A 25,292-nucleotide genomic window follows, 5' to 3' on the forward strand; every position below is an offset into this window, starting at 1 on the left:
ACCTGTCCTTCCAACGAATATTCAGGGTTGATTTCCTTTAGGATTGACTGGTTTGATCACGTTGCTGTCCAAGGAACTCTCAAGAGTCTGCTCCAGAACTACAGTTTGGAAATATCAGTTCTTCAGAGCTCAGCCTTCTTTATGGTCCAACTCTCACATCCATCCATGACTACTGGAAAAACCGTAGCTTTGACTATACAGACCTTTGTCAGCAAAGTGATGTCTCTGCTTTTTAAATATACACTGAGGGTACATTAGTATTTGCAAGTAGTGGGAGTTTTAATATTTGCAAAACAACTCAAGGATATGGTTCAGGATATGATCTATAGCCCTTGAAGAGAAACTATTGGTCATTGACTTTGTTTTGTGACTAAACTATTATCATTTGTCTTGTTTGACTGTTTTCCTTGATTCTGCCTTGTTTCACTTCTCTGCTTAAAATTGCTCTTTGGAACTAGGGGAAGACCTAGGAGGCTAAAGCTTTTTCTACAAACAAGAGGTGGGCAACCTGGGTATCTCTCCCTGGGAAGACCCACAATCTGGCTCCATTTCAGGGCTACACTGTGGAATAGGTACTGGGGAGGGTAATGAGACCAGTGGGTGCTTCTTTCCTAGTTTTGCTGTGCTTTATTCTTCTTCTTACTCATGCTAGGGTCATCTAGTAGTGCTCACCTCCAGCAAGTTGCAGTGACATCTCCGAATGTGGATTCCCGCTGGAGATATCCAGCCTTTGCTCCAGCTGGCTGCCCTGCCAGGCTCAAGTGTCCCTGTGGACAAATCAAAACCAGCAGTTTTCAGCACTACCTCCATGTAGGGCTTTTCAGTGAGTTCTGCTGGCTCTCTTTTATAGTGGGAAGAGTGCTAGTAACTCAGTAGCAGTCCTTTCGTTAGCTTATCAAGGAGATCCTCATATCCTAGAGGACACGTGTCAGTAGCGCTCCTGCCTGTGGCTTCCTGGGAGCCTCTACAGCACCTGGTGGGGAGCTTCCTCTCCCAGTTCTGGCCTTTGGCACATCCATGAACTTTTATACATCCAGTGACCACAGTCTGTGCAAAGTGATCTAAATACCAGCCAATGTCTGTAAAGAGAGGAGAGGGAATACGGGATACCTGGGTTCGATCCCTGGAGAAAGGCAAGGCAACCCACACCAGTATTCTTGCCTGGATAATTCTATGAACAGAAGAGTCTAGCATGCTACTGTGCATGTGGTCGCAAAAAGTCAGACATGAGTGAACACCGTTTTATTTATATTTATTTAGATGAAACATACTTAGCTAACCTGATGATTGGTTTCTGGTTTGGGCAACTGCATAGATTTTTATGCCATTCTTGGAATTGAAGTGTACATATTTGGAATACAGAGGGAATATATAATGAGTTGACTTTTACACATACTTGAATCATCCATGAATATCCTAGTGAATATTTGAGGTAGTGTCAAAATAAGCTGCATGAATGTAAAAATAATCTGGCTTTGATTAGAATTAAGAAAACTTATGGATTACAATGCTAGTTAGTGTTGAGGGAGAGGCAAATGAAGAAAAATAAACTGATTCAAATAGCTGAAGAATTTGAAGTGCTGGATCAGCAACTTTACCTTGTCAATGAAATGAGAAAAAATTGCATTAAAATTATTTATTCATTATACTTTTGTTTTCACTGCATGGAGAGATACCGTGTGTGTGTGGGAACATGGCATAGGAAACTTCTTTTTGAGCTTAAGTGAATCTATATTCTTTCTCCGATAAACAATTACCATACATGAAATAGCTGTTCTTCCAGGGACAATTTGGTTAGTTTCTCAGGGAGAGTTGTGAAGGTGAAAGCTATGTCCTTGGGAGAAAGGTGACTAGATAGAAAGCATCCCTGCTCCTTTTAACACAACTGTTTCTGTGGATGATGATGATGATGATGGTAATTCATTAACAGATGAACCATCAGGGAGGAGTGCTACGCTGAAAGGATGTCAGGGCAACAAGACTAAACAAGGACTGTCCCTAGCAAAGTGGGTGCATTGTTGTCCTTTGTTCGGGGTCATAATGTTTTCCCTTAGCTTATTATTATATTGAATGTACTGAATAAATATAGAGTACCCTCTTCAAACTAACTCTGAAATAGAAAGGCTGTTGTTTCGTTTTAACTGCTGTACTATCTAGAAACTCATTCTATTAGGGTTCAAATTTGCATAACTTAGGGCATAATATTAGAGTATTATTTTGTATTAAGTCGATAAAACTAAGATACAAAGCTTGGAGAACTGAAAACAGCTTTCCTGAAGAAAGAACTGCTGATAATAAATCACTGCTTTGCTACCTTTGATCTAAGTGTGTTATTTTTCCTTTTACCTTTTCCTTTAATTCTGAAAGGGATAATTTGAGTTTTAAAAACAAGAGGTTGAAAGTGGTTTCAGATCTTTTCAATTAAAAGTTTAAGTTTTCAAGCTCTTTGACCTGGAAAAGACTAAATTTATTCTTGAAATTGGTTGACATAATGTTAAAATGAACTATTTCTTTGAAAACTCTGTACAATGGGCTAGCATTCATCAAAAGATGCTTTGGCTGGAGGCAGACTTCTCAGTTCAGTGACCTTATGGACATAAAGAACAGTTTTAAAAGGCATTGATATCTAGTTAAAACTTTTTTGGACACTAAGATGTAACAATTTTCTTTCACGTTGAATGGATAAAAAAAAAAAAAAAGAACAGTCAGCTTTCAATAGATTCAATTAGTTTATTTCCCATCAATTACTCCATCAGATTGGCTCAATAAGATTTGCTCTTTGGGGGGGATCATTTTAAGTCTCTTTTCCACCAGTTTATTATTTTTAAACCTCCAGTGATTCTCCATAAAATGCATCTATATCTGCAGGAAGCAATTCTTAAATTGATTCGCTCAACAAATTCAAAATTGCTAGGCTCACTATAGCACAGAAATAGGACAGATTCGAAAGGGATTACCTTTTGGGTTCAGAAAACCTTCTTCTGGGACAGATTATTGCATGGAGCAAATCTCTGAATGTTAGAAGTTACTTTTATTTTATTTTTTATTGTAATTTGTTTTTAGTTTTGCTTCATTGCTCTGAAATATTTCCTGGTAGAAAGTTATACTTCCTAGTGACCAACATCTATGATTTATTTAGATGGTGTAAACTTTCCAATCAGTAAAAACTGAATTAAAATTTTCTATGCAATTTAAAATAGCATTTGAATAGACATATTTAAATACCTTCTTATTAGAATTTATAAATCTTGAATTCAAGTCTGCATTTATTTCATTTCAAGTTAATCCTGCCCTACCCGCTTCCACAGCACAAATATGTAAAGTATTAGTCTTCAGTGCAGAGAAACTTTTCCTACTACTCATACAATAAGGTGGAATTTTTGGCATAGGTTTCATTTACAAAAAAGTGTAAAATGGGTTAAGAAAATCTTCATTTATTTTCAGTGTTTTAAGTCTAATCTAAGTAAAACAGAAACCAAAAAAAGCAGGTCAAAGGACAAAGACTTGTTTGCTAGTTTAATTAGATGTAGGAGCTATTGTTCTCTTTAGGAGCTTGCTTATTCTACAGAATTTTAAAACACAAGACACAATTTATCTTATTCCTAGGTCAGCATTTTCCTGAAATTGACTTAGCCTTTCACACAAGAAAGAAGAGACACACTAGAATTTTTAATTGAAAATCTCTGTATTAAGCTCTAATATCTAAATCAAATTTTCTCTTTTTTAAAAAAGAAAATGAAACTACCTAATCTGTAAGCTGTTTAGGGGTCTTTTATTCTCAAAAATATCATTAGTGACTAACTCAATTCCTTCCAGATAAACAGGATGGTGTGATCACTCACCTAGAGCCAGATATCCTGGAATGTGAAGTCAAGTGGACCTTAGGAATAATCACTACAAGCAAAGCTAGTAGAAGTGATGGAATTCCAGTTGAGATATTTCAAATCCTAAAAGATGATGTTGTTAAAGTGATGCACTCAATATGCCAGCAAATTTGGAAAAGTCAGCACTGGCCACAGGATTGGAAAATGTCAGTTTTCATTCCAATCCCAAAGAAAGGCAATGCCAACGAATGTTCAAACTACTGCACAATCGCACTCATCTCACATGCAATCAAAGTAATGGTCAAAATTCTCCAAGTCAGGCTTCTACTGTATGTGAACCAAAAACTTCCAGATGTTCAAGCTGGATTTAGAAAAGGCGGGGAACCAGAGATCAAATTGCCAACATCCGTTAGATCATCAAAAAAGCAAGAGAGTTCCAGAAAAAAACATCTACTTCTGCTTTATTGACTATGCCAAAGCCTTTCACTGTGTGGCTCACAACAAACTATGGAATATTCTTAAAGAGATGGGAATACCAGACCACTTTACCTGCCTCCTGAAAAATCTGTATTCAGGTCAAGGAGCAACAGTTAGAACTGGATATGGAATAACAGACTGGTTGCAAATCAGGAAAGGAGTACATCAAGGCTGTATATTGTCATCCTGCTTATTTAACTTATAAACAGAGAACATCATGAGAAATTCTGTGCTGGATGAAGCACAAGCTGGAATCAAGATTGCTGGGAGAAATATCAATAACCTCAGATATGCAGATGACACCACCCTTATGGCAGAAAGTGAAAAAGAATAAAAGAGCCTCTTCATTAGGGTGAAAGAGGAGAGTGAAAAAGTTGGCTTAAAATTCAACATTCAGGAAGGAACATGATGGCAGAGGAATAGGACGGCAAGACCACTCTCTCCCCCACAAATTCATCAAAAGAACATTTGAACACGGAGTAAAGTCCACAAAACAACTTCTGAATGCTGGCAGAGGACATCAGGCACCCAGAAAAGCAGCCCATTGTCTTTGAAAGGAGGTAGGAAAAAACATAAAAGATAAAAAGAGAGACAAAAGAGGTAAGGATGGAGCTCCATCCCGGGAAGGGAGGCTTTAAAAAGAGAGAAATTTCCAAACACCAGGAAACACTCTCACTGGCTACTCTGTGGCGAACCTTGGAACCTCAGAGGGCCACATAACCAGAAGGAAAAAGAAAGAAATAATGAAAACCCACAGATTACCTGCCAAACGGTAACTCCCAGCGGAGAAGCAGTGAAGACGCGTGCATAAGCCATTAGCAAGCGGGGGCTGGGCAGGGAGGAGCCAGCTGAACTGCTTAGAGAGAGGACTGGGCTTGAATTCTGAGAGAACAATCTGAGAGATCTAACAGGGGATAGCAAATTAGACTGGGATAGCTTCCCCACGAAAAGGCAGAAAGCTCTAACTTAAGACTCTGCTAGCCCCGCTCACAGAACAAAGGGCTGAGCAGAGAGAGCCGGCTGCGGTCGGCCCATCCCCCATCCCCCACCTAGACAGGCAGGGAGGTCAGCCAGAGCCGGAGGGGGAAACTGCAGCCCCAGAAAGGCATCCGATACAAACTGCAGGCAGGCTTGTTGCTAATCAAGACTTCTTGGGCTCGGGCCAGTCAATATCCACCTGAGAAGGTGTGCCGGTTGTACACCCAGAAAACTGAGTGGCAGGGACTGGGGAGGCGATAAGTCACAGCGACTGCACTTGCCAAACACCTGGTCACCTGAGCTGATAGGACGGGGGAAGGCACAAAACGCAGACCCAGCCAAGTCTGCACCTTTGTGCAGTACGTGAGAAACTGAACTTGAGATGCTCAGGCCTGGGAAATGCATACAACCCAGCGACAGCCTTGGACAGTTCCCAGCAGAGCAACCTAGAGCCTGTGCAGTGTAGACTGGGACAACGCACACGCTGTGAGCGGAGGCAAACCCAGTGTGGCCAACATGCTGCAAGCACTCTCCACAGACATCAGAGATGTTTGTCTGCAGCGTACCTCCCTTCCCAGAACAGGACTGAACAACTGAGCCTTAAAAAGTATCCACCCGCCCCCTAGTATCAGGGCAGAAATTAGACACTGAAGAGACCAGCAAACAGAAGCTAAAACAGAGGGAACCACCTTGGAAATGACAGATAGAGATGTCTAGAGACTACTCCAAGAATAAGACCAAAAACCAGAGGCAAGAGGCTTAAGCCCGAATCCTGAGAACACCAGAGAACTCCTGACTCCAGGGAACATTAATCAAGAGGAGCTCATCAAATGCCTCCATACATACACTAAAACCAAGCACCACCCAAGGGTCAACAAGTTCCAGAGCAAGACATACCATGCAAAATTTCCAGCAACACAGGAAAATAGCCCTGAGTTTCAATATACAGGCTGTCCAAAGTCACTCCAAACCCACGGACATCTCATAACGCATTAGTGGACACTACATTGCAATCCAGAGAGAAGAAATCCAGCTCCACCCACCAGAACACTGACACAAGCTTCCCTAACCAGGGAACCTTGACAAGTCACCTGTCCAACCCCACACACAGCAAGGAAACTACATAATAAAGAGAACTCCACAAACGGCCAGAAGAGGGAAAGGCCACCCCAAGCAAAGCAATATAAGAAAGATGAAGAGGCAGAGAAATACCCAGCAAGTAAAGGAACAAGATAAATGCCCACCAACACAAACAAAAGGGAAGATATAGGGAATCTACCTGATAAAGAATTTCGAATTTTGATGGTGAAAATGATTCAAAATCTTGAAAGCAAAATGGAGTTACAGATAAATAACCTGGAGAAAAGGATTGAGAAGATGGAAGAACGGTTTAATAAGGACTTAGAGGAAATAAAAAAGAGTCAGTATACAATGAATAATGCAATAGATGAGATCAGAAACACTCTGGAGGGAACAAACAGTAGAAAAACGGAAGCAGAAGACAGGATAAGTGAGCTAGAAGATAGAATTGTAGAAATAAATGAAACAGAGAGGAAAAAAGGAAAACCAGTTAAAAGAAATGAGGACAATATTAGAGACCTCTGGGACAATGTTAAACGCTCCAACATTCGAATCATAGGAGTCCCAGAAGAAGAAGACCAAAAGAAAGACCATGAGAGGATACTTGAGGAGATAAAAGTTGAAAACGTCCCTAAAATGGGGAAATAAATAATCACCCAAGTCCCAGAAACCCAGAGAGTACCCAACAGGATAAACCCAAGGCGAAATACTCCAAGACACATATTAATCAAATTAACAAAGTTCAAACACAAAGAACAAATATTAAAAGCAACAAGGGAAAAGCAGCAAATAACACGCAAGGGGTTTCCCATAAGGATAACAACTGATCTTTCAACAGAAACTCTTCACGCCAGGAGGGAATGGCAGGGCATACTTAAAGTGTTGAAAGAAAACAATCTACAGCCCAGATTACTGTACCCAGCAAGGATCTCATTCAGATATGAAAGAGAAATCCAAAGGTTTAAAGACAAGCAAAAGCTGAGAGAATTCAGCATCACCAAATGGGCTATCCAACAAATGCTAAAAGACATTCTCTAGACAGGAAACACAGAAAGAGTGTACAAACTTGAACCCAAAACAATAAAGTAAATTTCAATGGGATCATACTTATCAATAATTGCTTCTGCACAGCAAAGGAAACTATAAGCAAGGTGAAAAGACAGCCTTCAGAATGGGAGAAAATAATAGCAAATGAAGCAACTGATAAAGGATTAATCTCCAAAATATACAAGCAGCTCCTGCAGCTCAATTCCAGAAAACTAAGTGACCCAATCAAAAAATGGGCCAAAGAACTAAACAGACATTTCTCCAAAGAAGACGTAAAGATGGCTAACAAACACATGAAAAAATGGTCAACATCCCTCATCATCAGAGAAATGCAAATCAAAACCACTGGTTTTGAGATACCATTTCACCCCAGTCAGAATGGCTGCTATCCAAAAGTCTACATGCAATAAATGCTGGAGAGGGTGTGGAGAGAAGGGAATCCTCTTACACTGTTGGTGGGAATGCAAACTAGTACAGCCACTATGGAGAACAGTGTGGAGAGTCCTCAAAAAACTGGAAATAGAACTGCCATATGATCCAGCAATCGCACTCTGGGGCATACACACCGAGGAAACCAGAATTGAAAGAGACACATATACTCCAATGTTCATTGCAGCACTGTTTATAATAGCCAGGTCATGGAAGCAACCTAGGTGTCCATCTGCAGACGAATGGATAAGAAAGCCTTGGTACATATACACAATGGAGTATTACTCAGCCATTAAAAGGAATGCATTTGAACCAGTTCTAATGAGGTGGATGAAACTAGAGCCTATTGTACAGAGTGAAGTAAGCCAGAAAGAAAAACACCAATACAATATACTAACGCATATATACGGAATTTCAGTTCAGTTCAGTTCAGTCGCTCAGTCGTGTCAGACTCTCCGTGACCCCATGAATCACAGCATGCCAGGCCTCCCTGTCCACCATCAACTCCCGGAATTCACTCAAACTCGTGTCCACAGAGTCAGTGATGCCACCCAGCCATCTCATTCTCGGTCGGCCCCTTTTCCTCCTGCCCCCAACATTTCCAAGCATCAGAGTCTTTTCCAGTGAGTCAACTCATCGCATGAGGTGGCCAAAGTATTGTAGTTTCAGCTTTAGCATCAGTCCTTCCAATGAACACCCAGGATCGATCTCCCTCAGAATGGACTGGTTGGATCTCCTTGCAGTACAAGGGACTCTCAATAATCTTCTCCAACACCACAGTTCAAAAGCATCAATTCTTCAGCGATCAGCTTTCTTCACAGTCCAACTCTCACATCCATACATGACCAGGGGAAAAACCATAGCCTTGACTAGACAGACCTTTGTTGGCAAAGTAATGTCTCTGCTTTTTAATATATTTTCAAGGTTGGTCATAACGTTCCTTCCAAGGAGTAAGCGTCTTTTAATTTCATGGCTGCAATCAGCATCTGCAATGATTTTGGAGCCCCAAAAAATAAAGTCTGACACTGTTTCCACAGTTTTTCCATCTATTTCCCATGAAGTGATGGGACCAGATGCCATGATCTTTTTTTTTCTGAATGTTGAGCTTCAAGCCAACCTTTTCACTCTCCTCTTTCACTTTCATCAAGAGGCTTTTGAGTTCCTCTTCACTTTCTGCCATAAGGGTGGTGTCATCAGCATATATGAGATTATTGATATTTCTCCCAGCAATCTTGATTCCAGCTTGTGCTTCTTCCAGCCCAGCGTTCCTCATGATGTACTCTGCATATAGGTTAAATAAGCAAGGTTACAGTATACAGCCTTGACGCACTCCTTTTCCTATTTGGAACCAGTTTGTTGTTCCGTGTACAGTTCTGACTGTTGCTTCCTGACCTGCATACAGGTTTCTGAAGAGGCAGGTCAGGTGGTCTGGTATTCCCATCTCTTTCAGAATTTTCCACAGTTTATTGTGATCCACACAGTCAAAGGCTTTGGCATAGTCAATGAAGCAGAAATTGATGTTCTTCTGGAACTCTCTTGCTTTCTCCATGATCCAGCGGGTGTTGGCAATTTGATCTCTGGTGCCTCTGCCTTTTCTAAAACCTACTTGAACATCTGGGAGTTCACGGTTCACATATTGCTGAAGCCTGGCTTGAAGAATTTTGAGCATCACTTTACTAGCGTGTGAGATGAGTGCAATTGTGTGGTTGTTTGAGCATTCTTTGGCATTCCCTTTCTTTGGGATTGGAATGAAGACTGACCTTTTCCAGTCCTGTGGCCACTGCTGAGTTTTGCAAATTTGTTGGCATATTGAGTATAGCACTTTCACAGCATCATCTTTCAACATTTGAAATAGCTCAACTGGAATTCCATCACCACCACTAGCTCTGTTCGTAGTGATGCTTTCTAAGGCCCATTTGACTTCACATTCCAAGAAGTCTGGCTCTAGGTCAGTGATCGTGACTATCTTGGTCATGAAGTTCTTAGAAAGTTGCAAATGATAACCCTGTATACGAGACAGTAAAATAGACACAGATGTATAAAACAGTCTTTGGGACTCTGTGGGAGAGCTTGAGCGTGGGTTGGTTTGGGAGAATGGCATTGAAACATGTATATTATCATATGTGAAACGAATCGCCAGTTCAGGGTCTATGATTGTTACAGGATGCTCAGGGCTGATGTGCGGGGATGACCCAGAGGGAGAATAAAGGGTGGAGGGAGGTGGGAGGGGGGTTCGGGAGGGGGAGCTCATGTACACCTGGGACGGATTCATGTCAATGTATGGCAAAACCAACCAATATAATATTGTAAAATAATTAGCCTCCAATAAAAAATAATAATAAAATAATTTCAACATTCATAAAACTAAGATCATGGCATCCAGTCCCATCACTTCATGGAAAATAGATTGTGAAACAGTGGAAACAGTGCTGACTTTAATTTTTTTGGCTCCCAAATCACTGCAGATGTTGACTCCCGCCATGAAATTAAAAGACACTTTCTCCTTGGAAGAAAAGCTATGACCAACCTAGATAGCATATTATAAAGCAGAGACAATAGCTTTCCATCAAAGGTCCATCTAGTCAAAGCTATGATTTTTCCAGTAGTCATATATGGATATGAGAGTTGGACTGTGAAGAAACCTGAATAATTGATGCTTTTGAACTGTGGTGTTGGAGAAGACTCTTGAGAGTCCCTTGGACTGAAAGGCGATTCCACCAGTCCATCCTAAAGGAAATCAGTACAGAGTATTCATTGGGAGGACTGATGCTGAAGCTAAAACTCCAATATTTTGCCCATCTGATGCAAAGAACTGACTTATTGGAAAAGATCTTAATGCTGGGAAAAATTGAAGGTAGGAGGGGAAGGAGGGGACAGAGGATGAGATGGTTGGATGTCATCATCGAGTTGATGGACATGATTTCCATCAGTTGGTGATGGACAGGGAAGCCTGGTGTGCTGTAGCCCTTGGCATTGCAAAATTCAGACACAACTGAGCAACTGAGCTGAACAAATCTTTTCATATTTGAATATATAATTATTACATTTCAAAAACAATATTTAGGTATAATTCAAACACTGAAATTAAGTGAATTTCCTCTAAATTTTATTTGATTTTGCCAGGTACTTTGGGAAACAGTCTGTAACCACATTAATGGAAGGAAGTTCAAGGTATGAGAGGCTGTGAAAATCTAGATAATACCATCTTTCATGCTATTACATGCAAGGAATAGCCCATTAACTCTTTTTTGTTACTTTGAGTGTGTAGACTTTTAACTCCCAGCTTATCATGGTGGGGGGCCTGAATAGACCTGCTTGTGAGGGTCTTGGTCTTTAGTTTCTTCACCCTTCACATTATATGCTCATTAACACAGACGTTTGAAGTTCAAATTTTGTGGGTTCAGAAAATTTACACAAAACAATAATAATTATCTAACTGGACACTTCTTATTCCTTCAGTTGTGGCCTGAGTCACATCTGCATTCGCAGTTCTTCAAGGCTTTTCAAGTTTTTAGACATTTTATCCAGTTTTGTTTTGGTAGTTTTTGGAGGAAAGATTGGCATAAAATGCTAGTCATTGTGAATGAAATCCCCTATGCACATCTTCATTCAGATGATTATATATATTTGACTCCCATTTCTTTGCATGCTATTCTTTATCTTTCCTTTTTTAAAAAAATTATGTTAAAGTTTTTAAATTAAAATGAAGTGCTTAACAATGGTTTTCAATTACCCAAATGCCAAGGCACTAATAAAGCTGTTATTGTATTAAAAAAAATAAAACAAAACCAATTACTTAGGAAACCTCTAACTATGAAGGTGTATCATAATATATAAAACAGACTACTTAAGGGATATTTTATTACAAAGGGTGCCACTCAAATCTCCAATAAATAGGTTCATCCAAATATTTTTCAGGGATATCTCATCTGCCAAAAGCAAGGCTGTCACACTGTGCTTGGTTTTGCTCTGAAGTTCCTTGAAGACATTCTATAAGCCTCCTAGAGGTGAAAAGGGGCAGATCTTTCATCCACCAGCTGCTACAACCTGAGCCAGTTTGTGTTCATTTTGAATCATTCATTTGCTCACTCAGTCAACCAACATTTACCAGCTTCTCTATGCCAGACACTGCTACTCACTATGGTGAAATTGTATTGAATTTATAATCTGAATGGGGAGGCAGGAATTAAGAAGTTAAATCTAAAATTACAAATATTGTTAAGTGTAAGAAAGATGATCACAAATGCTTTGGGAGAGGACAACAGATGCTTCTTTTAAGATGAATGGCAAAAGGGAATTTTTGGTATAATTAATAATTAATGAACAATTAAGCAAAAACATAAAAACTAAATAATCAGCCTAAGTGAAGTGTAAGAAGAGTTTCAAACAGTGAACAACATTTATAAAGACCAGGGTATGAGCAGAACCTGACATATCCCAGAACTCCACAGCAGCCATTTTTGCCTTTAGTTGGGTGAAGGGAAAGAGTTTGAAGAATCAAACAGAGGCTAGATCGTGCAAGAATGTCTCTGATTTTATATCAAAGTATACCCAACATTTGACTTCAACATAATTAGTGACTTTTTTCCTCATCAGTTGAGCAAGGTGATAAACTGTAGAAAAGTCCTACTCTCTACCATAACATAGTGTTCATCTTTGCAAGCATTCAGTGTTTATTTTTCAGTAAGGCCCATTGTGTTCTACCTGGAACTCTCCTCTTTGGATATCTTTACATGATTGGTGCCATTTCATCATTAAATTGCAGCTGAAATATTACCTTCTGAGAGGAGTCTTTAATCGCATGTTACCCCCACACTGCTCATCTCTGTTCATTACATTACTCTTAATATGCTTGTTACAACTGACCACTTTTTAAATGCTTCTGTTTATTTTCTTATTAATTTAGTTGATTATTTACTTTATACCACTTAGAATGCAAGTTCCAGGTGAGCAGAAGCCTACTACACTATGAAATTGTGCTCCTAGAGCTGAGAAAATTGGCTGGCATGTAGTGGTGACCCAATAAATGTGTGTTGAAATGAAATTAAAAATGAAATTCCATTCGTTTTCAAGGTGAAATAAAATATACAAGGCAGTATTTCTCTAAGAAGATATATAGCTAAAACTCCTATGTGTTTCTACTGCTTAACATGTACATATATATAGTGATTACTTCATTTTTGTAAATCACTAAAATTAATTTTAAAATTTCTACTATTTCATTTTACTGGTAGAATATTTTATTAGCCCTGTGGTTTGCAAATTTAACCAGAATTTATCTACTTTTAACCAACCAATATATTATTTTAAAGTAATTAGCCTCTAATAAAAAAAAAAATTAAAAATTAATTTATTTATTTTAATTGGAGGCTAATTACAATATTGCAGTGGGTTTGCCATATATTGACATGAATCCACCACGAGTGTACATGTGTTCCCCATTCTGAACCCCCCTCCCACCTCCCTCTCCATTCCATCCTTCAGGGTCACCCCAGTACACCAGCCCTGAGCATCCTGTATCATGCATCGACCCTGAATTGGTGATTCGTTTCACATATGACAACATACATGTTTCAATGCCATTCTCCCAAATCATCCCACCCTCACCCTCCCCCACAGAGTCCAAAAGACTATTCTATACATCTGTGGCTCTTTTGCTGTCTCGCATACAGAGTTATCATTACCATCTTTCTAAATTCCATATATATGCGTTAGTGTACTGTATTGGTGTTTTTCTTTCTGGCTTACTTCACGCTGTATAATAGTCTCTAGTTTCATCCACCTCATTAAAACTGATTCAAATGTATTCTTTTTAATGGTTGAGTAATACTCCATTGTGTATATGTACCAAAGCTTTCTTATCCATTCATCTGCAGATGGACATCTCGGTTACTTCCATGTCCTGGTTATTATAAACAGTGCTGCGATGAACATTGGAGTACACATTTCTCTTTCACTTCTGGTTTCCTCAGTGTGTATGCCCAGGAGTGCAATTGCTGGGCCATATGGCAGTTCTATTTCCAGTTTTTTTAAAGACTCTCCACACTGTTCACCATAGTGGCTGTACTAGTTTGCATTCCCACCAACCGTGTAAGAGGGTACCCTTTTCTCCACACCTTCTCCAGCATTTATTGCTTGTAGACTTTTGGATAGCAGCCATTCTGACTGGCGTGAGATAGTACCTCATTATGGTTTTGATTTGCATTTCTCTGATAATGAGTGATGTTGAGCATCTTTTCATGTGTTTCTTAGCCATCCGTATGTCTTCTTTGGAGAAATGTCTGTTTAGTTCTTTGGCCCATTTTTTGATTGGGTCGCTTATTTTTCTGGAATTGAGCTGCAGGAGTTGCTTGTGTATTTCTGAGATTAATTATTTGTCAGTTGCTTCATTTGCTATTATTTTCTCCCATTCTAAAGGCTGTCTTTTCACTGATTACCTTGTGAGAGAGGGGCACACTTGCATTTGGGGTGAAGGGAATGCTGATTATTTTGATCTGGGCTGTGAATACTTGTGTATGCACACTAATACATATGTGAAAATACATTGAGATATTTGTGCTTTATTGTAAATTATCTTTAAATATAGACTTTAAAAGTTTTGACCTGGTTTGGTTCTTGGCGAACAAAATATAAATGAGTTCTGCTTTATTAAGACTATAAAGGCTTCTTTTACATCAATATATTTTCAGATAGTCCATCAAATACTAATTTTTGAAATATCAGTAATCAAAGAATACTTTGGGTACATTTTTACATTTGTTATCAAATTTACTTTATTAACACAGCAAAAGATCAATCTTTGCCACTTATATTCCTGCAGAAAAAAAGTCTTCATTCCATGACAACACTTTTAAAAATAGGACTTTTGATAGTGGAGGTTGCATATTAATTTAAATTACTTTGTCAGCTGTTATGAAGAAGCTATATCTTAAAGTCCTTAGCATTGGTCCTATGTGGAACGTCTCTATTGGTTATGTGGAACACTTCTATTTTTATTAAATTTGTATTTGCCTGTTCTTTCTATGTAGGTCTCATGTTAAATTATTATTGTTGTTCAGTTTCAAAGTTATGTCCAACTCTTTGCAACTTCATGGACTGTAGCATGCCAGGTTCCTCTGTCCTCCACTATCTCTGGGAGTTTGCTCAAATTCATGTCTGGACGGCTCGACGGGAAGATGGCGGAGGAATAGGACAGGACGGCCACTTTCCCCCCAACAAAATAACAAAAGAACATTTGAACGCTGAATAAATCCCACAAAAAAACTTCTGAATACTGGCAGAGGACATCAGGCACTCAGAAAAGCAGCCCATAGTCGTCGAAAGGAGGTAGGAAATAGATAAAAAGAGAGACAAAAGAGGGAGGGACGGAGCTCCCTCCCGGGAAGGGAGGCTTAAAAAAAAAAAAAGAGAGAGAGAGAGAGAAGTTTCCAAACACCTGGAAACACTGGCGAGTGGAACCTCAGAGGGCCGCATAACTGGGAGACAAAAGACATAAATAATTAAAACTCACAGACTAAGTGCTCAGAGGAAACTCTCAGCGGAGAAGCGGTGCAGATGTCCGCGCCCCTCACTAGCAGGCGAGGGCTGGGCAGGGAGGCGCTGGCAGCAGCGCTTAGAGGGAGAACCAGCAGCGGCGCTTAGAGGGAGAACCAGCAGTGGCGCTTAGAGGGAGAGCTGGTGCCCGCGCTTGGAGGGAGAGCCGGCGGCTGCGCTTAGAGGGAGAACCGGGCTTGGGTGCCCCAGCCCCCAGCCCCCGCCAACGCGGGCGGGGAGGGCAGCCAGCGCCGGGGCGGGGGCAGCCGCGGCCCCAGAGAGGCTTCCCGTGCCAAGCTGCAGGCAGGCTTCCTTGCTGGCCAGGACTTCTTGGGTTTGGGCCAGTCGATATCCGCCTGAGAAACTGCGCTGGTTGTACTCCCAGAAAACCGAGTGGCAGGGACCGGGAAGGCGATAAGTCGCAGCGACTGCATTCACCAAACGCCTGGTCACCTGAGCTGCTAGGACCGGGGAAGGCACAAAACGCAGGCCCAGCCAAGTCTGCACCTTTGTCGAGTACCCGAGGACCTGAACCTGAGCCGCTCAGACCTGGGAAGTGCATGCAACCCAGCACCAGCTGCGGACAGCTTGCAGCAGAGCAAACTAAAGCCTAAGCAGCATAAACAGGGAAAGCACACACGCCTCGAGCGGGAGCATTCCCAGTGTAGCGGAGACACTGCGAGCACTCCCCACAGACGCCAGGGATATTTGTTAGTTGTTCCTCCCTCCCTACAGCAGGACTGAATAGGAGAGCCTGGGAAAAAAAAAAAAAAGTGTCCACCACCGCATCCTGGTGTCAGGACGGGAATTAGACACTGAGGAGACCAGAAAACAGAAGAGGGAGAAGCCTTGAGCCTCCTGCAAGAATAAGACTGAAAACCAGAGGCAGAGGCTTAAGGCCAAATCCTGAGAACACCAGAGATCTCCGGTTCCAGAGAACATTAATTGATAGGTACTCATCAAAGGCCTCCATACATACACTGAAACAGGCACCACCCAAGGGTCAACAAGTTTCAGTGAAAGACATACTACGCAAGCTGTCCAGCAACACAGGAGAATAGCACTGAACTTCAATATACAGGCTGCCCAAAGCCACCCCAAACCCACGGACATCTCAAACTCATTATTGGACACTTCCTTGCACTCCAGAGAGAAGAAATCCAGTTCCACCCACCAGAACATCTACTCAAGCTTCCCTAACCAGGGAACCTTGACAAGTCACCCATCCAACCTCACACACAACGAGGTAACTACATAATAAAGAGAACTCCACAGACTGTCAGAAGACAGAAAGGCCACCCGAATACAGCAATATAAGCAAGATGAAGAGGCAGAGAAATACCCAACAAGTAAAGGAACAGGATAAATGCCCACCAACACAAACAAAAGAGGAAGATATAGGGAACCTACCCGATAAAGAATTTCGAATTTTAATTGTGAAAATGATTCAAAATCTGGAAAGCAAAATGGAGTTACAGATAAATAAACTGGAGAAAAGGATGGAGAAGATGGAAGAAATGTTCAATAAAGAATTAGAGGAAATAAAAAAGAGTCAATATACAATGAATAATACAATAGACGAGATCAGAAACACTCTCGAGGGCACAAACAGTAGACTAACGGAGGCAGAAGACAGGATAAGCGAGCTAGAAGATAGAATTGTAGAAATAAATGAAACAGAGACGGAAAAAGAAAAACGAATTAAAAGAAATGAGGACAATATTAGAGACATATGGGACAATATTAAACGCCCCAACATTGGAATCATAGGAGTCCCAGAAGAAGAAGACAAAAAGAAAGACCATGAGAGAATACTCGAGGAGATAATAGTTGAAAATTTCCCTAAAATGGGGAAGGAAATAATCACCCAAGTCCAAGAAACACAGAGAGTCCCTAACAGGATAAACCCAAGGCGAAATACCCCAAGGCACATATTAATCAAATTAACAAAGATCAAACACAAAGAAAAAATATTAAAAGCAGCAAGGGAAAAACAACAAATAACACACAAGGGGATCCCCTTAAGGATAACAGCTGATCTTTCAACAGAAACTCTTCAGGCCAGGAGGGAATGGCAAGACATACTTAAAGTGATGAAAGAAAATACCCTACAGCCCAGATTACTGTACCCAGCAAGGATCTCATTCAAATATGAAGGAGAAATCAAAAGCTTTACAGACAAGCAAAAGCTGAGAGAATTCAGCATCACCAACCAGCTCTCCAACAAATACTAAAGGATCTTCTCTAGACTGGAAACACAGAAAGGGTATATAAACTTGAACCCAAACAATAATGAAAATGGCAACGGGATCATACTTATCAATAATCACCTTAAACGTAAATGGGTTGAATGCCCCAGCCAAAAGACAAAGGCTGGCTGAATGGATACAAAAACAAGACCCCCATATATGTTGTCTACAAGAGACCCACCTGAAATTGAGGGACACATACAGACTGAAAGTGAAGGGCTGGAAAAAGATATTCCACCCAAATAGAGACCAAAAGAAAGCAGGAGTAGCAATACTCATATCAGATAAAAATGATTTTAAAACAAAGGCTGTGAAAAGAGACAAAGAAGGAAACTACATAATGATCAAAGGATCAATCCAAGAAGAAGATATAACAATTATAAATATTTATGCACCCAACATAGGAGCAATATGTAAGACAATTACTAACAATTATGAAAGGGGAAATTAACAATAACACAATAATAGTGGGAGACTTTAATACCCCACTTACATCTATGGATAGATCAACTAAACAGAAAATTAACAAGGAAACACAAACTTTAGATATCTATAGGACATTTCACCCCAAAACAATAAATTTCACCTTTTTCTCAAGCGCACACGAAAGCTTTTCCAGGATAGATCACATCCTGGGCCATAAATCTAGCCTTGGTAAATTCAAAAAAATTGAAATCATTCCAAGCATCTTTTCTGACCACAATGCAGTAAGATTAGATCTCAATTACAGGAGAAAAACTATTAAAAATGCCAACATATGGAGGCTGAACAACACACTGCTGAATAATGAACAAATCATATAAGAAATCAAAAGAGAAATTAAAATATGCATAGAAATGAATGAAAATGAAAACACAACAACCCAAAACCTCTGGGACACTGTAAAACAGTGCTAAGGGGGAAGTTCATAGCAATACAGGCACACCTCAAGAAACAAGAAAAAAGTCAAATAAATAACCTAACTCTACATCTAAAGAAACTAGAAAAGGAAGAAATGGAGAGCCCCAGGGTTAGCAGAAGGAAAGAAATCATAAAAATTAGGGCAGAGATAAATGCAAAAGAAACAAAAGAGACCATAGCAAAAATCAACAAAGCCAAAAGCTGGTTCTCTGAGAAGGTAAATAAAATTGACAAACCACTAGCCAGACTCATCAAGAAAGAAAGGGAGAAGAACCAAATCAATAAAATTAGAAATGAAAATGGAGAGATCACAACCGACAGCACAGAAATACAAAGGATTATTAGAGAATACTATCAGCAATTATATGGCAATAAAATGAATAACTTGGAAGAAATGGACAAATTCCTAGAAAAGTACACCTTTCCAAAACTGAACCAGGAAGAAACAGAAAATCTGAACAGACCCATCACAAGTACGGAAATAGAGGAAGTAATCGGAAAGCTTCCAGCAAACAAAAGCCCAGATCCAGATGGCTTCACAGCTGAATTCTACCAAAAATTTAGTGAAGAGCTAACACCTATTCTACTCAAACTCTTCCAGAAAATAGCTGAGGAAGGAAAACTTCCCAACTCATTCTACGAGGCCACTATCACCCTAAACCCAAAACCTGGTAAAGATCCCACACACACACACACACAAAAAAAAAAACTACAGGCCAATATCACTGATGAACATAGATGCAAAAATCCTTAACAAAATTCTAGCAATCAGAATCCAACAACATATTAAGAAGATTATACATCATGACCAAGTGGGCTTTATCCCAGGAATGCAAGGATTCTTCAATATCCGCAAATCAATCAAAGTAATACACCACATTAACAAACTGAAAAATAAAAATCATATGATTATCTCAATAGATGCAGAGAAAGCCTTTGACAAAGTACAACATCCATTTATGATAAAAACTCTCCAGAAAGTGGGAATAGAAGGGACATATCTCAACATAATAAAAGCTATATACGACAAACCCACGGCAAACATTATCCTCAATGGTGAAAAACTGAAAGCATTTCCCCTAAAGTCAGGAACAAGACAAGGGTGCCCACTCTCACCACTACTATTCAACATAGTTCTGGAAGTTTTGGCTACAGCAATCAGAGCAGAAAAAGACATAAAAGGAATACAAATTGGAAAAGAAGAAGTAAAACTTTCACTGTTCCCTGATGACATGATCCTCTACACAGAAAACCCTAAAGACTCTACCAGAAAACTACTAGAGCTAATCAATGAATACAGTAAAGTTGCAGGATATAAAATCAACACACAGAAATCCCTTGCATTCCTATACGCTAATAATGAGAAAATAGAGAAATTAAGGAAACTATTCCATTCACTGTTGCAACGAAAAGAATTAAATACTTAGGAATATATCTACCTAAGGAAACAAAAGACTTGTACATAGAAAACTATAAAACACTAGTGAAAGTAATCAAAGAGGACACTAATAGATGGAGAAATATACCGTGTTCGTGGATTGGAAGAATAAATATTGTGAAAATGAGTATACTACCCAAAGTAATTTATACATTCAATGCAATCCCTATCAAGCTACCAATGATATTTTTCACAGAACTAGAACAAATAATCTCACAGTTTGTATGGAAATACAAAAAACCTCGAATAGCCCAAGCAATCTTGAAGAAGAAAAATGGAACTGGAGGAATTAACCTGCCAGACTTCAGGCTCTACTACAAAGCCACAGTCATCAAGACAGTATGGTACTAGCATAAAGACAGAAATATAGATCAATGGAACAAAATAGAAAGCCCAGAGATAAACACACGCACCTATGGACACCTTATCTTTGACAAAGGAGGCAAGAATATAAAATGGAGAAAAGACAGTCTCTTAAACAAGTGGTGCTGGGAAAACTGGTCAGCCACTTGTAAAAGAATGTAATTAGAACACTTCCTAACACCATACACCAAAATAAACTCAAAATGGATTAGAGAGCTAAATGTAAGACCAGATACTCTAAAACTCCTAGAGGAGAACGTAGGCAAAACACTCTCCGACATAAATCACAGCAGGATCCTCCAAGACCCACCTCTCAGAATACTGGAAATAAAAGCAAAAATAAACAAATGGGACCTAGTTAAAATCAAAAGCTTCTGCACAGCAAAGGAAACTCTAAGCAAGGTGAAAAGACAGCCTTCAGAATGGGAGAAAATAATAGCAAATGAAGCAACTGATAAAGGATTATTCTCCAAAATATACAAGCAGCTCCTGCAGCTCAATTCCAGAAAACTAAGTGACCCAATCAAAAAATGGGCCAAAGAACTAAACAGACATTTCTCCAAAGAAGACATAAAGATGGCTAACAAACACATGAAAAAATGCTCAACATCCCTCAAAATCAGAGAAATGCAAATCAAAACCACAATGAGATACCATTTCACGCCAGTCAGAATGGCTGCTATCCAAAAGTCTACATGCAATAAATGCTGGAGAGGGTGTGGAGAGAAAGGAACCCTCTTACACTGTTGGTGGGAATGCAAACTAGTACAACCACTATGGACAACAGTGTGGAGATTCCTCAAAAAACTGGAAATAGAACTGCCATATGATCCAGCAATTACACTCCTGGGCATACACACCGAGGAAATCAGAATTGAACGAGACACGTGTACTCCAATGTTCATTGCAGCACTGTTTATAATAGCCAGGACATGGAAGCAACCTAGATGTCCATCTGCAGATGAATGGATAAGAAAGCCTTGGTACATATACACAATGGAGTATTTTTCAGCCATCAAGAAGAATGCATTTGAATCAGTTTTAATGAGGTGGATGAAATTGGAGCCAATTATACAGAGTGAAGTAAGCCAGAAAGAAAAACATCAATACAGTATACTGATGCATATATATGGAATTTAGAAAGATGGAAACCTGAAACCTGTGTACGAGACTGCAAAAGAGACATAGACATATAGAACAGTCTTTGGGACTCTGTGGGAGACGGTGAAGGTGGGATGATTGGGTAGGACGACATTGTACCATGTATATTATCATAAGTGACCAGTCCAGGTTTGACGCATGATGCAGGATGCCTGGGGTTGGTGCACGGGAATGACATGGAGGGAGGATATGGGGAGGAGGGAGGTGGGAGGGGGGTTTGGGAGGGAGAGCACATGTACACCCGGGGCGGATTCATGTCAATGTATGGCAAAACCAACCAATATATTAATGTAAGGTAATTTGCCTCCAATAAAATAAATTAAAAAAAAATAAAAAAAAAATAAAAAATAAAAAAAAGTAAAGTTAAAAAAAAAATTCATGTCTTTTGAGTAGGTGATGCTATCTATTTTATCCTCTGCTACCCTCTTCTTTTACCTTCAATCTTTCTCGCATCAGTGTCTTTTTCAATGAGTTGGCTCTTCTCATCAAGTGTCCAAAGTATTGGAGCTTCAACTTCAGTACCAGCCCTTCCAATGAATATTCATGGTTGATTTCCTTTGGGATTGACTTTTTTGTTCTCATTGCTGTCTAAGGGACTCTCAAGAGTCTTCGCCAGCACCATAGTTCAAAAGCATCAGTTCTTCAGCACTCAGCATTCTTTATGCTACAATTCTGACATACGTACACGACTACTGGAAAAACCATAGCTTTGACTATATGGACCTTTGTTGGTAATGTGATGTCTCTGCTTTTTAATATGCTAAGTTTGTAATAGCTTTCCTTCCAAGGAACATGTCTCTAAATTTCATGGCTGCAGTTATCATTCACAGTGATTTTGGAGCCGAAGAAAATAAAATCTGTCACTGTTTTAACTTTTCCCCTTCTATTTGCATGAAGTGATGTGACTGGATACCATAATCTTAGTTTTTTGAATGTTGAGTTTCAAGCCAACTTTTTCACTCTCCTCTTTCACCAACATTGAGGGGTTCTTTTGTTCCTCTTCACTTTCTATCATTAATGTGGTATCATCTGCATATCTGATGTTGCTGATATTTCTCCCAGCAATCTTGATTCCAGCTTGTGCTTCATCCAGCCTTGTATTTTAATGATGTACTCCACACATATGTTAAATAAGCAGGGTGACAATATACAACCTTGTCATGCTTCTTTCAATTTTGAACCAATCAGTTGTTCCATGTCTGATTCTAAGTGTTGCTTCTTGACTCACATATACATATCTCAGGAGACAGGTAAGGTGTTATGGCATTTCCATCTTGAAGAATTGCTCACAATTTATTATGATCCATACAGTCAAAGGCTTTAGCATAGTCATTGAAGCAGATGTTTTTCTGGAACTCTATTGCTTTCTCCTTGATGCAATGAATGTTGGCAATTTGATCTCTGGTTTCTTTTCCTCTTCAAAACCCAGTTTGTACATTTGGAAATTCTTGGTTATGTTCTGTGGAAGTCTAGTTTGCAGGATTTTGAGTATAACATTACTAGCAGGTGAAATGAGCTCAATAGTTCACCAGTTTGAACATCCTCTGGTGCTGTCCTTTTTTGGGACTGAAATGAAAACTGACCTTTCCCAGTCCTGCGGCCACTGCTATGTTTTCCAAATTTACTGACATATCACGTGCAGCACTTTAACGGCATCATCTTTTGGGATTTGAAATAGCTCAGCTGGAATTCCATCACCTCCATAGCTTTGCTTACAGTGATGCTTCCTAAGGCCCAGTTGAATTCCTACTCCAGGATGTTTGGCTCCAGGTCAGTGATCACACCATGTGTTTATTCACATCAAGACCCTTTTTTCTAGAGTTCTTCTTTGTATTCTTGCTATGTCTTCTTTATCTCTTCTGCTTCTGTTAAACCTTTCCATTTCTGTCCTTTATCATGTCTATCCTTGTATGAAATATTCCCTTGATCTCTCAAGTTTTCTTGAGGAGTTCTTTAGTCCTTCCCATTCTAGTGTTTTTGTCTATCTCTTTGCATTGTTCACTTAAGAAGGTCTTATCTCTCATTGCTATTCTTTGCAACTCTGCATTAAATTGGGCATGTCTTTCACTTTTTCCCTTGCATTTTGCTTCTCTTCTTTCCTCAACTATTTGTAAAGCCTCCTCAGAAAGCCATTTTGCTTTAGACCTAGAGTTGACTGACTCAGACCATGAGCTCCTTATTGCAAAACTCAGGCTTAAATTGAAGATAGTAGAGAAAACCTCTAAGCCATTCAGGTATGACCTAAATCAAATACCTTATGATTATATAGTGGAGGTGATGCATAGAGTAAATGGATTGGATCTGGTAGACCGAGTGCCTGAAAAACTATAGACAGAGGTTCGTAACGTTGTACAGGAGACAGTGAACAAAATCATACTAAATTACATGGCTAGATTAACACAAATTTAATTTTAGTGTCAAAATGTAAATCTAATATTATTCAGTATCTTAATCACAAGTTATACATTTTATAAATAGCAATTAAGCTTTTTTGTGGTACAGTGATGATGCACATAGCCCATGAAACACTGAAAACCTAGGTGTAATTCAGTAGCACTAAGGCAAACCTCACCTACTGGGCAAGTAGGCTGCTTCCTTTGTGGTGTCGGTTGAAAGGCTAGATGTTCTCCAATCCAAAAATAGCTGTCAATAGTTTTATAGCTGCTTCATGAATATCTACATTCAGTGCTTCATTCTTTGGGGTGAAGAACTAAACATTCCCTTTATACTTTAAGAACTGTTCAATGTCACTTTCTCAGTGATATCCATGACCAGAATCATTTCTATTTTATTGTCACACTGATGATATTCACTTATCCATTCAAACATTCAGTAAATATTTATGAAGTCCTGACATGTGTCAGGTACAGAGTGGCCTTGAGAATGTAAAGACACATGAGACATGACTATACCTTAGTTTAGATTAGCAGTTCCTAAAATTAGTTTTTCATCAGTAGTTCTTCAAATTAGTTTTAGTAAAGCAGCTTGTCAAAAATGGTTAATTTTCCATAGATTCCACCTTGGAACCTTTGGAGGCAGAACTTGTTGGTGTGGAAATTGGGGGTATGCATTCACAAGTTCCTAGACGCTTATGATATACAGCTTTGGTGACCCAGTTTGTACCCTTTCACAATATGCCTATTTCTATTTCCAGAAATATTTCTATTTCTATTCCACAAACCTAAACAATTTTGGAAGTGAAAAAAGAAGATTTTGAACAAGTCCCTCCAACCTTTTTAAATGAAAGTATTGGTTACGGTTGTACTTTTTTGGGGTGATTGTCTTCTAATGTGAATGTTATATGCGTGCATACTAAGTCACTTTAGTCATGTCTGACTCTCTGCAATTCAGTGGACTGAAGCCCGCCAGGCTCCTTAGTCCATGGAATTCTCCAGGAAAGAATACTAGAGTGGGTAGCCATTTATTCTCCAGGGTATCTTCCCAGCCCAGTGATGGAACTTGGGTCTCCTTCTTTGTAGGCAGATTCTTCACCATTTGAGCCACAAGGAAGCAAAATTGGTATATAGTTAATATCAAATATTTTTCCAACAATAAATGAAGATTGACAGTCTTCAAAGTGAGCCTTCTTCAAACAAAACATTCTTATATGGCATGGCTTCAAGACTTAGAAAGAAACTTAAAATTTGGCATCTGAGAGTCCTAGTTTCTAGAGTAAAAAAGAAAAAGATGTTCAATACTTCTTGTCATGCCTTGATTTAAATGTCTGAATAATCTACACATTTTTTATTGAATAAAAGAAACATAGCTCTTTATCTACTGGCACGGGTCATACAAGGGTCATGTTATACTTGT

The sequence above is a fragment of the Moschus berezovskii genome, chromosome 10, assembly GCF_049115385.1.
Source record: "Moschus berezovskii isolate FMDL1 chromosome 10, NW_MosBer_1.0, whole genome shotgun sequence".
NCBI classification, from domain to species: Eukaryota; Metazoa; Chordata; class Mammalia; order Artiodactyla; family Moschidae; genus Moschus; species Moschus berezovskii.